The 17925-nt window shown below is 40.9% G+C and overlaps 1 protein-coding gene across 29 annotated transcripts in view; it reads right to left on the reverse strand.

Annotated features, from left to right (window-relative positions):
• LMNTD1 (lamin tail domain containing 1) overlaps window positions 1-17925 on the reverse strand; it is a 504435-nt gene that overhangs the window by 231164 nt on the left and 255346 nt on the right. The window contains exon 4 of one of the 29 annotated variants that reach the window (XM_049882662.1): window positions 1400-3348. The exons of the other annotated variants lie outside the window; for them this stretch is intronic. The gene's annotated coding sequence lies outside the window, so the exon portion shown is untranslated. The remainder of the gene's footprint in view (window positions 1-1399; window positions 3349-17925) is intronic. 29 annotated transcript variants of the gene reach the window in all.

The following is a 17925-nucleotide window of genomic DNA, read 5'->3' on the forward strand; positions in this document are numbered from 1 at the left end:
TTATCTTTTGCTGAGAGTGCTGTTCTTCACTGATTCTGGAGGCATAAGTAGACTCTGTGCCACTCACTCTCACCTGCTGTGGAAAACACATTCCATCCCAAATGCTACCGCCAGCCCTGCCATGGTTGCACCAGGGGTGCTGGTTCTTGCCAAGTCAGGTCTAGCAACTCCTTGCTGCTTCTGAACCATCTCTCCCCCCTCTCCACTCAGTCCGATTTCTTAACTTTGCCTCTGATGTTCAGAGCTCTTAGCTTATCATATATATAATCAATTCACTTGTTTTCTTAGACCTTTGTTGTAAGAGGGACCTCTGGAAGCATCTGACTACTCCGCCATCTTGGCCCCACCCTCACAATTCCTATTTTTAGTGTAACCCATTGCGGTGGAGTCAATTCCAACTAATAGCAACCTGGTAGGATAGAGGAGAACTGCCACATGAGTCTCCAAGGCTATAAGTCTTTACAGATTCAGACTGCCACATCCTCCTCCCACAAAGTGGCTGGTGGGTTTGAACCACCCACCTTTCAGTTAGCAGTTGAGCGCTTTAATGACTGCACCACCATGGATCCTCATTTTTAGAGTACTGGTGTTAAAAACGGAGCCCTGGTGGTGCAGTCGTTAAGCATTTGGCTGTTAAGCAAAAGGTTGGCAATTCAAATCTACCAGGTGCTCCTTGGAAACCCTATGGGCGGTTCTACTTTGTCCTATAGGGTCACTATGAGTTGGAATTGACTCGACGGCAATGGGTTTGGTTTCATGTTAAAAACAGGAATAGCTTCAAAGTTATGCTAATCTAAGCAACTCAATTTCTACTTGCCTTAAGGATAGTGCCAAGAATTTAGCAAAAAAAGAGCAAATGTCAGAAGTCTCTCTAACAAACTGAAAGGTTGGGCTTTCCAACTATTGCTCTACGATGAGAATTGAAGCACTGTAGAAATGTACAAACTGTCCCCTAAGCTATTTTTTGTAGGCTTATGCCCTGTAGAAATGAAATATTGTGACTCAAGGACAAAAGAAATATAGTCTCCAGGTCTCCACCTGCTAGGAAAGCATGTGCTAAGACAATTGAACTGAAGTGCTTTTAGCCAATAACTATAAATATGACTCAAACAAGTATTTGCACTTTAGAAATCCTCAGAGCCCAAACAGATGTTTCAATAACAATAATTGGCATTGAGTTGACTCTGACTCATGGTGACCCCATGTGCTACAGTGTAGAACTGTTCCATAGGGTTTTCTCAGCTGTAATCTTTATGGAAACAGATCACCAGACCTTTCTCCCACAGCTCTGCTGGGTGGGTTTGAACCGCCAACCTTTAGGTTAGTAGTTAAGCACAAATCATTTGCGCCACCAGGGCTGCCTAACATTAATTATAGCATAAGTTTATTGTGTACTTACTGTGTTGCTGTGGCAGGCATTTATTTGCACATGTCATTGTGTTAGCCATCTAGTGCTGCTCTAACTGAAATACCACAAGTGGATGGCTTTAATAAAGAGAAGTTTATTCTCACAGAGTCCAGTAGGCTAGAAGTCCAAATTCAGGGTGCCAGCTCCAGGGGAAGATTTTCTCTCTCTGTCGGCTCTGGAGGAAGGTCTTTGTTATCAGTCCTCCCTTGGTCTGGGAGCATCTCAGCGCAGGAACCTCAGGCCCAAAGGACCCCGCACTGTTTTCTTGGTGGTATGAGGTTCCCCCTCTCTGCTTGCTTCCCTTTCATCTCTTGTAAAATAAAAGGTGGTGCAGGCCACACCCCAGGGAAGCTCTAATTACATTGGATCAGGGATGTGACCTTAGAAAGGGATTTACAGTTCCACCCTATTCCTCTGGGAATCATGGCCTAACCTATGAGACATATTTTGGGGGGACACAATTCAATCCATGACCATCATTTAATGCATATAATAACCTTCATGATAAATATTATTACCCTCATTTTATGCATGAGGGAACTGGAGTTCAGAAAAGTTAAATAACTTGTCCAAGGCCACACAGCTTAGTCATACTCAGGAAAACCCCAACTTCTATTTGAATCCAGTTCTCTGATCACTCTACAACTGTACCTCTCCAGCTGAACATAGTCTCACTTTAAATGCATGATCTGAACCTCAAGCGATTCCTTGATGCCTCCAGCATTCATACCGCACTTCCCTAGTTCAGTGATGTTTTCACTTATAGATGACTGTTTGCAGTTTATCAAACTTCCACTTTCTCTTCCCTATGCTCACTCTCAGCTGATCACTTTGGCTTCCTACTTCACTGAGAAAATAGAAGGCAAATTCTGAATCGATACACTCTGCTTTCTGCATGTTACGCTAGATAATCATTTGCTCTCCACGCCTCCATCTCAGACAATCCCTCTGTTTGTTTGTGTCTTAGACCCCATCCTCTCCCATTCAAGGGCATCCTCCCACAATTCTCCTGTCTTTCACATGAATTATTCATTTTTCCTTTCTGTGAATCATACCCATTAGCATACAAGCATCCTGTTATTTCTCCCTTTTTAATAAAACAAATGCAAAAGCAAAACTTCTCTTCCCTCCCCAGCCACTGCCCACATAGTGTTTTCTTTGCAGCAAAACTGAAGAGTTGTCTATACTTGCTCTCTCCAATTATTCTTCTCATTCACTTTAAACCTACTACACTCCAGATGGAAACCCTGGTAGTGTAGTGGTTAAGAGCTACAGTTGTTAACCAAAAGGCTGGCAGTTCGAGTCCATCAGGCACTCCTTGGAAACTCTATGGAGTAGTTGTACTCTGTCCTATAAGGTTGCTATGTGTCAGAATGGACTTGACAGCAAGGGATTTGGTTTTTTGGTTTACACTCCAAAGAGGGTTTTGTCACCATTTTGCACTGAAAATGCTCTTTCCAAATTCAACAATGACTACATGTTCCTAGATTCAATAGACAATTCTTAGTCCTATTTGTACTTGGCCTTTCTACTGCATTTGACACTGGATCACTCCTCACTCCTTGATATACTTTTCTCAATTGGCTTCCAGGACACACTCCTTTGGCTTTCCTCTATAGGGTCGCTATGAGTCAGAATCGACTTGATGGCAGCGGGATGACGATGATGATGTCCCTTTGCTGCTTCTTCTGCTGCTTCTTCCACATCTATCCAAATTCTTAACTTTAGAGTGCCCAAGACTCAGTCTTCAGTCTGCTTCCCTTTTCTGTCTTCCTTCACTCCCTTGGTGAATTCATCCAGCCTCATGATTCTGAATGTTCTTTCTGCTAATGATTCTCACATTCCCATCTCCTGCTTATGCATGGAGTGATGAAACCAGCTTAAAGCAATTCCTTCTTCCCTTGACTCTCTTATCTGTGCTCCCTGTTGGATGAACGTATCTGGAAAACAGAGGGCAAGAGATCCAGCTGATGTAGCTGGCAGAGATCCTTCTAGGGCACAGAACACAGTAAGAATGGTAGACTAAATCTGGAGGGGTGAATAGAAGATAATCTGTCCACTACCAAAACAACTCCACCAATGTCTTCCCCACATCAGTTGATATAAAAGCCATCTTCTTGTTACAGGCAACCAAGGAATCTGCATTTAAAACCTGCATCATTCAAAACACTCCAAACAGGCTCCTCACTGAAAATGCTCTTTCCAAGGTCAACAATGACATACACGTTCCTAAATTTCTCCTCTCTCTCTCTCACATCCAATCAATCAGGAGATCTCATTGGCTCTAAAGTGAAAAGCACGTTCAGACTCTGACCATTTTTCACCACCTCCAGTGCTACCACCCTGGTTGAGCCAGTTGATTCTTGTAAAAGCATTCTAACATGTCTCCCTACTTCCTCCCTCACCCTCATATAGGCTGTTTTAAACACAGCAACTAGAGTAAGCCTTTTAAAACATATGTCAGATCATGCCACTCCTCTGCTCAGAATCCTGCAATGGCTGTCACTCTCCCTCAGAAGAAAACCCAAGTCCCTACAATAGCCCAGAAGACCCTATGACCTGCCTCCTTCTCCTAATCTCTTTGACCTCAGCTCCTATTTCTGCCTCCCTTGTTTACCTTGTTCCAGCCACACTGGCCTCCTTGCTGTTCTCAAACACTGCAGCAAATTCCTGCTACCAGACCTTTGCACTTGCTGTTCCCTCTGCCTGGAACATTCTTCCCCTAGATATCTACAAGGCTAACCACCTCACTTCCTTCAAGGAATTCCTCAAAAGTCACCTTCTCAGTGAAATCTATCCTGATCGCCTTATTTAATATTGCAATCCACCCTGACCCACCCAGAATTCTCAATCTCCATATTAAAAAAAAATAATAAATATATATATATACACATAGTAGGCATCTCCTTTCAACATGTTATACAGTTTAGTAATACCATTATTGTATTTTTTATTGTCAGTTTTCTTGCAAGCTTCAGAAGGGTAGCAATTTTTGTCTATTTTGTTTATGATGTATTCCAGTCATCTAGAACAGTGCCTGTCACTAGTAAGTTCTTAATAAATATTTCTAGAATGAGTATTGATTGTATGAAATGGTGAAATCAAGATTTGATCCAGAGATCATACTGTTAATCACAACCCTAGGGTGAGATCATTTTAAGATATTATGTATAAAAAAAAAATGTTGCCATTGAATCAATAACGACTCATAGCAACCCGTAGGGTTTCCAAGGAGCAGCTGGTGGATTCAAAAAGTGGGGCTTTTGGTTAGCAGCTGAACGCTTAACCACTGTATCACCAGGGCTCCCTTTAAGATATTAGGACTTATTAAAATAAAATCTGTGTACTGAAACAGTATTTTACAAATTTTTGTCAGCATAATGCATTATTTAGTGTGAATTTTTGAAGTACTTGGAGAGCTTCAGGTGACTGAGGTCTCTGGAAGGTATCTTTGCAGAAATATAAAACCATAATATTTAAGAAACAAAAAAGAGAGAACTTAAGGGTAAATTTTATACTCATCTTTAAAAAAAAATGATTTGGAAAATTATATCTCTCAGCTTAATGCTCTTATTGGAAAAAAATTAGTAATTGACTTTCAGTTACTTCAAAGAATAACATGTATGAGCAATGGACATAGCCATGTAGATGGAATATAGAATTTAATTTCCTGCTTAACAGAATGACAGTCTATACAACCATGAAATATCAGATTAACTTTAATCTATCTTGATTTTTAGTTGGTGTTTGAATTTGCTCCCAGGGAACTTCCTCAGTGATAAGCTTGGATATTACATCATTGATGAGGACTCTAGTTGATGAAGGCATGGAACAATATTGTTTGGGTATCACATTTAAAGAAAGTGGGGAACTATAAGTAGTACAAACAGACATAGAATGTACTCAAAGGTGCTTGGACAGCTGTGCATATGTTGAAAGACATATTCAACTAAGATGTACGCAAGAAATGGACTCAATGTTCAAAAAAATGGGGCTTTTGAGTTTTATTCCCTGCCACATAGGTCACTCAATATATAATCGTTGAGTGAATGGATTTGAAAGGGAAGAAACAAAGATTTCATCAGCACAAGTGGTTTTGTAGAACCAAATGCCTTTTACTTATTTAAAGAATATTATGATTAATGTTGTAAAGAACATGGTTATTTTCTCTTGGTTGTTTGCCACAGTAAAGGAATAGATGATTAAGAAAATCATGGAAATTTACAGCTCCCAACTCACTGATTTTAGAATATCACAACAGATACAAATCAAAAAGTGAGCGTTTAAATTCAGCAGCTGTATAAATAGGTCTGAATTCTCTGAGGGGTAGCGGTGTTTCGGTTGTTGTTGTTGATAGGTTTAGCTTTGTTTTTCTTTTATGATTGGCTGCATAACAGATGTCCAGAAAAATGAGGTTCATAAAGAGAACTAAACAACAGTTGCCCAAACATCAGTGATACAAAGAAAGCAAAGGGGGAACAAAAAGAGAAGCCTAGCTTATAAAGCACAGCAAGCCCAGATGAATGGCCTCAAAGGGACTCACTCTAGTCAAGATGCTCAGATCTGCTTCTAATAGGTCCATGGATGCCTGGGCAGGCCTCTGATGTATGTGCCATGCATATATATTTGCATATTAAGTATACAAATAACCAGAAGTGCAGGAGAGAGATAGAGGGACAAATAGAAACACAGCATTGAAAGGACATATTCACCTAGTTAAAAACTGGAACACACCCAGACTCTAGCATATGCAAATAAGGAATCATCTTGTAGCAGTGCCAAAATCCTCACCTGCCCCACAGAGCATGTATTGTGGAAGACAACTGGCAGATTATCTGGTATAACTCTCTCCCTCACTTTCAGAGAATTAAACAAAGGCAGGTCAGACAAATTCAACTAACGTTTATCAAGCACATGTTATGAACTACGCTATGAAATGTAAATGATGAACAAGACATGGTGTTGTCTTAAAGGACTTTACCATTTAAAGGAGAAAGGAGAGAGATAAATAGTTAAATTCTACAAATATAATGAGTGAAGACATACAGGCGTGTACAGAATGCTGTGGGAGCCCAGAGGAGGCATACTGGTTAAGTGGACCGTGGGGAAAGGAGGTTGCCTGCTACTCAGCTGCAAATAATAGAAATCCAACTCAAGACAGCTTAAGTCACCTCCACCCCCTTCACCCTGCAAAAAGGTGGAGGGGATTTGTTAGTCCATGCCATGCTTTGGTTTTAGGTCTGTGTATTGCTCTCTTTGGATTTGGCAACTAGCCTATGTTATAACTAACTCATAACATAGTAAGCCAGCCCTCAAAATTCCCTGAGACTCCATGCAGGATCTACAGTGGGGCTAGCAGATGCTATTCTCCCATCCAGGTTTCTGGGGCAACCTGGCTTGGGACCCTACCTCCAGTTTCTCTTGAAGCAAGAGACTGGGCTCTAGCATTTCTGTTAAGGTTTTTTTTTTTTTTTCTGTTTACATAAAATAAAAGAAGGTTGTGGCTATATGCTACGGATTGAATTGTGGCCCCCCAAAATATGTGCTGTAAATCCTAACTCCTATTCCTGTGGTTATAATCCCATTTGGGAATGGGTTTTCAATGTTACATTAATGAGACAGTATTCATATAAGGTGTGTCTTAAATCAATCTCTTTTAAGATATAATATAAAAAAGCAGATTAAACAAGGAAGCAAGCAAGTAGAGATGGGAGAAAATAGATGTCATGATGGCTATAGAATAGAAACTGAAAAGAGATAAGGACCTTCTCCTAGAGCTGACAGAGAGAGAACATCTTCCCCTAGACCCAGCACCTTGAATTCAGACTTCCAACCTCCTAAACTGTGAGAAAATAAATTTGTTTGTTAAAGCTATCCATCTGTAGGATTTCTGTTGTAGCAGCCCTAGATAACTAAGACACTATATAACGACATTCATTCCCTCAAAGTTCAACAATTATTTATTGAGCCAAGTCTTGTGTGAGCATAGATACAGGAGGCAAGTTCCCGTCTCCCGGGGGAACTTTAATGGGCAGTAGCCCTGCATGGAGGTTAAAATTGGATGCTGGAGTCTCACTGCCTCACTTTGAATCCAGGCTTCATCTTTATCTAACTCTGTGACCTTAAGCAAGTTGCTTAATTTCTCTAAGCCTCAGTTTCTTTATTAAATGGGTATAATAATAATACCTATATCATAAAATGATTATAAAGATTAAATGAATTAATCAATGCAAAGCACTTAAAAAAGTGTTCCATTTGCAGTAAGTCTTATATTAACTATTATTATGGAGATTACATTTGAGTTTGAAAGAAAGTAAATTAGCAATTAAATAAACCAATAAGATAATTTTGTTGTTGTTGTTAGCTGCCCTCAAGTTGGCACCCAGCTCCTGGTGTACAACAGGATCTGATGGTTGTGATCCATACGGTTTTTGTTGGCTGATTTTTCAGAGGTAGATCACCAGGCCTTTCTTCCTGGTCTGTCTTAGTGTGGAAGCTCCACTGAAACCTATTCAGCATCATAGCAACACACAAGCCTCCACTGATAGTGATAAACACTGTGAAGAAAATAAAACAGGATTATTAGAGAGAAAGTGATAGGGAAAATTACCTTAGATTAGGTCATCAGGGATGACCTCTTAAAGGAGGTGACATTAGAGCTGAGTCAAGCAGATCAGGGGGAACAGCATTCCAGGCAGAAGGGACTGCAAGTCGAGGCCTTAAGGCAGGATTGTGCTTGGGGTGTTCTAGGAAAACAAGACAGGCTAATCAAGAGAGAGAGTGGATGGAGATGAAGTCAAAGAGGTGGGCAAGGGCCAGATCAAATAAGACTGATTAAGGACTCGAAAGATTCTCTTTTTTCTCTTAGTGAGCATAACCTCAAAAGGTGCAAATAGGTACAACATGAGTGAGGTTAAATGCCACCTCTGCTTCCCACTCTCCAGTAGAAGAGAAATGGAATATTCCCCACCCAAAGAGGGGAGTCACAAGGTAAAACTTCTCACCGCTCCAGTAGCATACAGTGCATGCTGACTGCAGAGAGTGGGGAAGAATTGTTACGGTAGCTGAAGATGCTCAAGAAGACTGGATCTTTCCTTGTCTGATCTAAACAGTGTCCTCAGTTGAACAAATGGGTCTACATTTAACAGTAGCAGTGCAGCCAGGAGTATAACATGTTGACTCCGACTGCGCTGGAGAAAAAGCCAAGTTCCTCTATCCAGGATGAAGGCAGGGTTCCAGGGCAGGACTTCCCACGTAGAAGTAACTCACTGATTCTTTTCCAATACAGCTAAAAACCAGACAAACTGAATCCAAACTTCTGTAGTATAATCAAATTACATCAAGCCTTGTATTTAAGGCTATAGGCTTCAATTAATTTAGGAAATAATTGGATGACCAAAAGGAAAAAAAAAAAGTTTTATTACCATAGTATTTTTATAGAGTGAAGATGCTCTAGGTTCCTTAAGTAGAAGGCCATATAATTTATTATCTGTATCAGAAGATTCTTGACAGTGAAAAGGAGACAACATTAGTAATATTACCTGTTGCCGTCAAGATGATTCTGACTCATAGCAACCCCATAAGACAGAGTAAACCTGCCCCATTGGGTTTTCTAGGCTGGAATCTTTATAGAAGCAGACTGCCACATCTTTCTCCCATGGAGCAGCTGGTGGGTTTGAACTGCCAGCCTTAAGGTTAGCAGCCAAGTGCTTAACCACTGTACCATCAGGGCTCCTTACATAGGGTTTCCAAGTAGCACCTGGTGGATTCGAACTGCTGACCTTTTGGTTAGCAGCAGTAGCTCTTAACCAGGGTTTAAACAAAACCAAACCTGTTGCCATCGAGTTGATTCCAATTTATAGTGACCCTATAGGACAGAGTCGAATTGCCCCATAGGGTTTCCAAAGAGCTCCTCGTGAATTCAAACTGCCGACCTTTTGATTGGCTGCCATAGCTCTTAACCATTATGCTACCAGGATTCCAGGGTTTAGGTACTAGTAATTTCAGGACAACAGCATAAATCCAAATTGCCCTGGACGAACTAGGACCCAACCTATTACAGGATTATCTACCCTTTACTAAGGCAAAGGCTAAGAGAAGGACTTGGGCTTTCATTAAACGAGGTAGGAAGACAGAGCGTTTTATCATGGGGCTTACACAGTCTAACGCATATTTTCAAAAGATCATTCTGCTTCTACATGGAGACTGGATTGTCGGGGGCACGAGGGAAAGCAGTGAGTTATTTAGAAAGTTTTTGTAGTAGCTCATGCAAGGGATGACAGTGGAGTGGAACTAGAGTGGAGAAGGGAAGATAGAGAGGAATAATATAATAAATATACTGGAAGTAGAGCTGACAGGACTTATCGATGAATTGGCAATCAGGGATGAGGAAGACTGGAGTGGAATAGTATAAGCTTTGTGTAGATAAAGCTGTCATTTACTAAGATGAGAGTTTTCTTTATTCATCAGCAAAAACATCATGCCAATAGCTTACTCAGGTGCCAGTACATAGCAATTACAATAACAACAATAAAAACTAACCTCTTTGAGACTTGTACATCAATGTTCATTGCAGCACTATTGAAAATAGCCAAAAGTGGAAACAACCTAAAAGCCCATCAATGGATGAATAGATAAACAAGATGTGGTACAAACATACAATGGAATACTACTCAGCCAGTAGGACAAATGAAGTCTTGATACATGCTATAGTGTGAATTGAGCTTGAAGACACTACGCTGAACAAAATAATCCAATCACAAAAGGACAAATATTGTATGACCTCACTTATATAAAAAGACAAGAAAAGACAAATGCATGGAGATCAAAGTTTATCAGTGGTTGCCAGGGGTGGGAGGGAGGGGGATGGGGGATAAACGGTGATGGAAAAATCACATCAATTAAGGGTAGGGTTGCACAGCCAGTTATTGTAATTGCTATCAATATAAATTGTACATCTGTAAATAGTTGAATTGGCAAAAGTTGTGTGATAGATATATTTATAACAATGCCAAAAACAACAACAACAACAGTAGCTGCTGAGGCTGATTATGTATGTACAAGCAAATCATGGGATTTAGTTCTTTGGTTTGGAGGTTTAGAGTCATGGTTTCATGGGACATTCCAGTTAATTGGCCTAATAACATATTTACTGCGTCTGTTCTACCTCCTAGTTCATTGCATTGTGATTTGCATCTTAAAAGCTTGAAAGCAGCCATTCAAGGCACGATTGGTCTCTATGCACCTAGAACAACAGAGGAAGAAGGAGAATCAGGAATAGGCAGAAGATATGGAATATATAACTAACTGCCTCCATAAACCACTGCCTCCTTTGCCATGAGATCAGAAGAAATAGATGGTGCCCAGCTACCATTGCTGAACATTTTGATCAAAGATTCCATAAAAGAATCTTGATCAAAAGGGGAAAATGCAGAACAGAGTCTCATATTTGCATGGACTCTAGACTTTCTGGAACCATGTAGGGTAGATGAACCTCTGAAACTATTGCCCTGAGATAATCTTTAAATCTTAAACCAAAAAATATCCCCTGAAGTCATTTTAAAACCAAACAATAGCTTAGTTAGTAAAAAAAAAAAAAAAAAAGGCCTGGTTTGTTCCTTATACTCTTTTAAGATCTATCTGTATGGGACCAAATTGATAGCAGCAACTTGAGAAATTAGATAGGAACGTTAGAGGGCAGTGAGTTGATGTTAATGAGAGAAGAACAACTCCTAAAAGGAAGGTGAGAATGGTTGCACAACTCAAAAAGTTTAATCAATGTCACTAAATGGTACATGTAGAAACTGTTGAATTGGTGTATGTTTTGCTGTGTATATTCTCAACAACAACAACAAAGTAAATAAAATTTAGGGAAAAAAAGGCAACACAAACTTTAAAAATGTAGGAAAACATAGAGGCAAAAACCAGAAACCAAATTGTAATTCATTCTCTCACATTATAATCATTTTGTGTGTCTTCCTAGTGTTTTTTTAATGCATACAACTGTATGTACATGTATGTATCTTAGTAAACACATACTCACACACAGAAAAAAAGCCTAACCTCTTTGATTGCTTATGATGTGTCAGATACTATTCTAAGCACATGTATGTATTAATTTATTTAATCCTCATAACAACCCTATGTGATAGGTATTATTATTATCAACATTTTACAAATGAATAAGCTATAGCACAGAAAGATTAATAAATTTAAGTCACAGCCATTGAATGACAGAGCCAGGGTTTCATTTTATTGATTCAGGAGCTCTAATTCCAAGAGTCTGCCTCTTAACTCCATGTCATGCTGCCGGTCTGTTAGTTTGACTCCATGGTCCCCATCTATATCCTTAGTTCTATTTGCCTCTGTAGATGTATATTGTTGGAGACAAGGGCATCATGTAAGAAGGTGTAGATTGGCTCAACCTAGAATACTCAACAAGATTGGAACACATGGTCCCCTTCCCCCAAAAATGTTCAGGAAGAAAGTCGTTGAAATCAGGGAGTCACATATTTATCCTAAATGGGACTGCAATTCCATGGAGAAAGTGAACATTAATCCTGTATCTGCCACATTTTATGGACTAGGAGACATCTTATCTTTCTTTGTCTTATTTTACTCATTTTAAGTGATGACCTTACTCTGCAATCAGGGCTAAAAGATGTGTGTCCTGGGTCTTACCAACGTGATCCTATAGCTTTGTTGAAGATTTAAATCAATAGATTTATTATAACCAATGCCTTTCTTTTGGGTAGATTAGAACTCATCAGTGCCTCCTACAGCAAGTGGTAGAATAGAAGACATTTTAAAAGTTAGAAAATGAATTATATCACATAGAGTGAGAGATCCATGTCTAGAAATGGAAATTATTCTTTAGTGATTCTTAGATTTTTCTTCAAAGATTTTTTTTATTATTGCTATAAAGTCAAAGTCCCAGAAAAATTTGAGATTCAAGAAAACATTCAGCAATTAGAATCTGATCTAATAGGAATATATTGAACAAAAGGAAGACTTGAGTTATTTAATAGCTTAACTTGTATATTTACTTGTTTCTACACATCTTGCCAAGGTTTTTCTAGACTTATTTTATGTTGGCAAATAAATCTCTTGAAAGTTGATTTCAATTTTCTCCAGTTCACCTTCAGGCTCTTCAGATGTTGTGCTCTGTCATCATCACTCAACATCCTATGTCTCTAACAGTATCACAAATCTTATTTTATGATATAGCACTGTCAGCAGATACACTGCTTGGGTGACAGAACACTTCATGAGTTTCTAAAATGCTTCTGTAGATAAATATGTTTATCAGTTCAAAAATATGCATATGCTCACAGAAACCTCTCATCACTGGGAAATTTTCCTATGTACCAGAATGTGTTTGAGATAAAAAAAGGCAACAGAAAAAAGGACTTTATAAAAACATGTAACTATCATACAGGCAAAATCCCAAGGAACTGCAGTCACATGGCTTAGTCTAGAAAGGTGCTACACTCAAAAAAGTATAATCCGGACAGAACATCCAGTCTTTACACACATTTCAACATCCAAAAGGAGGATTTGTGGTTGAGTTGAGTCAATTCTGACTTATGGCTACCCCATGCACAACAGAACTAAACATTGTCTGGTCCTGTGACATCTTCATGATTGTTGGAATGCTTGAGTCCATTGACGAAGACTGTGTCAATCCATCACTTTGAGGGTTTCCTCTACTCTTGTTGGCCCTCCACTTTACCAAACTTGAAGTTCTTCTCCAGCAATCCGTCTCTTCTGATGACATGTCCCAAGGAAGTAAGTTGAAGTCTTAGACAATATTCTGTGATCCATAAAGTTTTCATTGGTTAATTACTGGAAGTAGATTTCCAGACCCTTCTTAGTTTGTCTTAGCCTGGAAGCTCAGCTGAAACGTATACACCATAGGTGACCCTACTGGTATATGAAATACTGGTGGCATAACTTTCAGCATCATAGCAAGACCGAAGCTACTACAGTATGACAAGTTTACAAACAGGTGGTAGAAAAAGAGAATACAAGTATATGCACAACAAAAATTATTACAATATGTTCTCATGTCCTATTTTGTAATACCCCCAAGCCCCGAGAAGTCTCTCATTTTCCTACCCCAGAAGAATTACTTATGTTTCTTTACCATTCATTCCATCGTCCAGATTTTTCTTTTTATAAAGTTCACCAGAGCCCCCCAGCAAAGGATATGCCTTGTCTACAGCTACCACTCACCTCCCCCCAACATTGTAGTCCTCTTATGTGTGCCTTGATTTTCTGTCAAAAATTCCCTGCTTTGTTTTTGGCCTTTCTGTGCCCCGGTGGTGCAGTGGTTAAAAGCTAGGGCTGCGAGCCAAAAAGTCAGCCATTCAAATCCACCAGCCACTCCATGGAAACCCTATGGGGCAGTTCGACTCTGTCCTATAGGGTTGCTATGAGTTGGAATTGACTCAATGATAACATGTTTTGGGGATTATCCCCTCTCTAGAGGAGCCCTGGTGGTGCACTGGTTAAGTGCTCTGCTGGTAACTGAAAGGTCTGTGGTTGGAACCCATCAGCTGCCCCCAGGGAGAAAATGTGGCAACCTGCTTTCATAAAGATTACAGCCTTGGAAACCCCAGGGGGCAGTTCTACTCTGTCCTATAGGGTCGCTATAAGTCAGAATTGTCTGGACAGCAAATTCATTACATCATAAAAGCTCAAAGAATTGCCTGGAAATGAGGATAGGGAATGGAGTTGGCCAAGCTAGAATCTCCCTAATATATTAATTACTTTTGTCCCCTCACCCCTGCTAAGCATAACACCAGTGAAACAATGCCCTAAAATGTGTTCATGTTGCCTGTACAGGCCCATTTCCAAAGAGCATTCCAAATCAAGAACAATGCTCTATGGAAAATGGAGATAGCCATTTGCTTCTAGTAAACGATTCAAGAAAGTTCAGTGTGATAGCACCATCTCTCAAAGGCTTCACATAAAAAAAAAAAAAAGAAAATCCCCTTCTGCCACCTTGTGGTGCAGTGGTTAAAGCGTTCAGCTGCCAATCTAAAGGCCTGAGGTTCAAACCTGCCAGCTACTCAATGGGAGAAAGATGGAGCAGATTGCTTCCACAAAGATTTACAGCCTTGGAAACCCTATGGGGCAGTTCTACTTTGTCCTATGGAGTAACTAGGAGTTGGAATCCACTCAACGGCAATGGATTTTTCTGTTGCCTGGTAAAAGAATCCCCCACATGTCTGTCAGTTTGTTGTACTGTGGAGGCTTGCGTGTTGCTGTGATACTGGAAGCTATGCCACCGGTATTCAGATACCAGTAGGGTCACCCATGGAGGACAGGTTTCAGCTGAGCTTCCAGACTAAGACAGACTAGGAAGAAGGACCTGGCAGTCTACTTCTGAAAACCATTAGCCAGTGAAAACCTTATGAATAGCAGTGAAACATTGTCTGATATAGTGCTGGAAGAAAAGCTCCCCAGGTTGGAAGGCACTCAAAAGATGACTGGGAAGAGCCGCCTCCTCAAAGTAGAGTCGACCTTAGTGACGTGGATGGAGTAAAGCTTTCGGGACCTTCATCTGCTGATGTGCCACAACTCAAAATGAGAAGAAACAGCTGCAAAGATCTGTTAATAATCAGAACCTGGAATGTATGAAGTATGAATCTAGGAAATTGGAAATCATCATAAATGAAATGGAACACATAAACATCGATATCCTAGGCATTAGTGAGCTGAAATGGACTGGTATTGGCCATTTTGAATCGGACAATCATATAGTCTACTATGCTGGGAATGACAACATGAAGAGGAATGGTGTTGCATTCATCGTCAAAAAGAATGTTTCGGAGGCGGGGCCAAGATGGCGGACTAGGTGGACGCTACCGCGGATCCCTCTTGCAACAAAGACTCGGAAAAACAAGTGAATCGATCACATACATAACAATCTACAAACTCTGAACAACAAACACAGATTTAGAGACAGAGAACGAACAAATACAGGGAGACAGCGAATGTTTTCAGAGCCAGGAGCCAGCGTACCAGGCAGGTGACCTTCGGAGCCCGATTTGGGGCAAAGCCCAGGGGGGCAGACGGCACAGACAAGGGGCCCAGCCCTAGCCCCCAAACTCATCCCGGGAGGGAGCCCAGCCGGTTGGTGCGGGTCGCGAGGTGGCAAAGCCGGTGGGAGAAATCCCCGGGAGGCAGTGACTGGTCTTGGAGCAGGGAGAGCAGCGTCCCAGCCGGGGAGCCGTCCCGCTGGGATTTTGGCGGGTGCGGGCGGGGCGTGAGCAGGCGGACCAACTACATTCCCCTGAATTGACCCCGGTGCCGTCACAACCAGTTCGCGCGGGCCCAGCCGGTTTGCGCGGGCGGTGTGGTGGAGCAGCCGGTGGAAGAAGTCCCCGGGAGGCAGTGGCTGGTCTTGGAGCGGGGAGAGTGGCGTCCCAGCCGGGACGCACAGTCGTGACTCAGGCACGGGGAGCTGCTCTGCTCTCCTGAGCTGACCCGGGGCGGGGGAGCCCACCTGGTTCTCGGGAGCGGCCCCCGACGCGGCTGGTGGGACGGGGAGTCCCCGGGAGGCAGCGACTGATTTTGGAGACGGGAGTGCACCGTCCCAGTAGGGGAGCCTTAACGTTGGGGGTGGGGCTGACAGCGGACGATCTGACCATGACTCCAGCGGGCCAGACCCCCCGGGGGGCAATCTCCACACAGCCAGTACATATAGGCGACACGCCCCGCGGAAATCTCAGATATAAGAGTCATTCCAAGTAAGACAAACAACTCTAGCTATATTCTGAGGTGCTACACTCCTGGCTCTCTGATCCCTCCCCCACCCTCCCCAGGGGGCTCCATTAACATCCGAAAAGCCTGAGCCAGAGGGAGAACTCTGATAGGGATCTGACTGCATTTTTTTTTAGCGGATTTTCTGGAAAAACTAGTTTCCCAGTGATGGCTTGGAGACAGCAGTCCATATCAAACCACATAAAGAAGCAGACCATGACAGCTTCTCCAACCCCCCAAACAAAAGAATCAAAATCTTTCCCAAATGAAGATACAATCCTGGAATTATCAGATACAGAATATAAAAAACTAATTTACAGAATGCTTAAAGACATCACAAATGAAATTAGGCTAACTGCAGAAAAAGCCAAGGAACACACTGATAAAACTGTTGAAGAACTCAAAAAGATTATTCAAGAACATAGTGGAAAAATTAATAAGTTCCAAGAATCCATAGGGAGACAGCATGTAGAAATCCAAAAGATTAACAATAAAATTACAGAATTAGACAACGCAATAGGAAGTCAGAGGAGCAGACTTGAGCAATTAGAATGCAGACTGGAACATCTGGAGGACAAGGGAATCAACACCAACATAGCTGAAAAAAAATCAGATAAAAGAATTAAAAAAAATGAAGAAACCCTAAGAATCATGTGGGACTCTATCAAGAAGGATAACCTGCGAGTGACTGGAGTCCCAGAACAGGGAGGGGGGACAGAAAACACAGAGAAAATAGTAGAAGAACTCCTGACACAAAACTTCCCTGACATCATGAAAGACGAAAGGATATCTATCCAAGATGCTCATCGAACCCCATTTAAGATTGATCCAAAAAGAAAAACACCAAGACATTATCATCAAACTCACCAAAACCAAAGATAAACAGAAAATTTTAAAAGCAGCCAGGGAGAAAAGAAAGGTTTCCTTCAAGGAAGAATCAATAAGAATGAGTTCAGACTACTCAGCAGAAACCATGCAGGCAAGAAGGGGACGGGACGACGCATACAGAGCACTGAAGGAGAAAAACTGCCAACCAAGGATCATATATCCAGCAAAACTCTCTGAAATATGAAGGAGAAATTAAGATATTTACAGATAAACACAAGTTTAGAGAATTTGCAAAAACCAAACCAAGGCTACAAGAAATGCTAAAGGAGATTGTTTGGTCAGATGACCAATAATATCAGGTACCAGCACAATACAAGGTCACAAAACACAACGTCCTGATATCAACTCAAATAGGGAAAGCACAAAAACAAACAAATTAAGATTAATTCTAAAAAATAAATAAACAAACAAAATAATACACATAACAGGGAATCATGGAAATCAACAGATAAAAGATCACAATAATCAAAAAGAGGGACTAAATACAGGAGGCATTGAACTGCCAGATGGAGAGTGATACAAGGCGATATAGAACGATACAAGTTAGGTTTTTACTTAGAAAAATAGGGGTAAAAAATAAGGTAACGACAAAACGGAATATCAACTCCATAACTCAAGAAAAAAGCCAAGAAAAACGTAACAACTCAACTAACATAAAGTTAAACATTATGAAAATGAGGATCTCACAATCTACTATGAAAAACTTCTCAGCACAAAAAGTATGTGGAAAACTGAAATGGCCAACAACACACATGAAAAGGCATCAAAATGACAGCACTAAAAACTTATTTATAATTACGCTGAATGTAAATGGACTAAATGCACCAATAAAGAGACAGAGAGTCATGGACTGGATAAAG

The sequence above is a fragment of the Elephas maximus genome, chromosome 4, assembly GCF_024166365.1.
Source record: "Elephas maximus indicus isolate mEleMax1 chromosome 4, mEleMax1 primary haplotype, whole genome shotgun sequence".
NCBI lineage: Eukaryota > Metazoa > Chordata > Mammalia > Proboscidea > Elephantidae > Elephas > Elephas maximus.